Source organism: Etheostoma spectabile, chromosome 7 (genome assembly GCF_008692095.1).
Source record: "Etheostoma spectabile isolate EspeVRDwgs_2016 chromosome 7, UIUC_Espe_1.0, whole genome shotgun sequence".
NCBI classification, from domain to species: domain Eukaryota; kingdom Metazoa; phylum Chordata; class Actinopteri; order Perciformes; family Percidae; genus Etheostoma; species Etheostoma spectabile.
The window spans coordinates 21,508,069-21,509,209 of record NC_045739.1 but is presented as its reverse complement, the minus strand read 5'-3'; positions in this window follow the sequence as shown (position 1 = coordinate 21,509,209).

Below are 1,141 nucleotides of genomic sequence, written 5' to 3'. Positions count from 1 at the left end.
TTTGTCAGTGTTTTAGAATGATTAAGCACAACTTATTACAGCTATATTTGTGTAGTTTCTTTAGCTAAAAAAGACGTGTGGTAAATTTAATTCATCGTTAACCACATTAGGGTTTGGCCACTTAAAACCATCATGATGTCCAGCAAAGATTTGCCTCAGTGCCTTACTTTGCAGTAGTATTATTGCTTTCTACCATGGTTATGGTGGAAAGAAAAGTATCCTTGAACTTAAATTTGACAGATTGTTAAACAAATTATTTAAGGATTTTTATAATGACATAGTGATTAACTTTTAATACATCACATAACATTCTGTGTTATTCTAACCTACTACACAACACAAGACGAACACAAATCCACACACACACACAACACAGACGTATGTTTTGTGGTTCCTGTTTAAAGGAAGTGGACATTGCTCATTTCCACAGAAAACCTATAGTTTGGCCGTTAGTGATGTTTTTTTTCACATGTCTACAAGATATTTCTAATTCTTGAGTACACAGGTTGCAAAACGTATACCTGTACATACTTTTTGTTGTATGAGGATAGATTGTTGAAAGGGACAGTGCTCCACGTGGTCATGGGGTCAAGCCTTCTTCCAGCTTCTTCTGCTTCTCCCCCAGCTTTCTCTCCTTCCTCCCATCTCTCTCATGTTCCGTCACTGGTTGTTGTTCTACATTGTTTATAACATTTGAAATGATAAAAATTATTTTTAAAGTGCATGCATGGGGTTATAAAACACAATTACAACAAGATAAAAAAATGCATGCATTAGTATGCAGGTAACCATTATAATGTAGGTAACTTATATTGTAGAATAACACACAGAATGTTATGTGATGTATTAAAAGTTCAATCCTATGTTGTCATATAAAATCCTTAAATAATTTGTTTAACAATCTGTCAAATTTAAGTTCAGGGGCTTGGAAAAATACATACTTTTCTTTTCCACCATAAACCATGGTAGAAAGCAATAATACTACTCGCCAAGTAAGGCACTGAGCAAATCTTTGCTGGACATCATGATGTTTTTAAGTGGCCAAACCCTAAGCTAAGGCAAAAACTACTCTCTCCCATAAACTGCGGCGGCACTGAATATTTGCCACCAAAACTAGAGCTTAATGTGGTTAACGATGAAT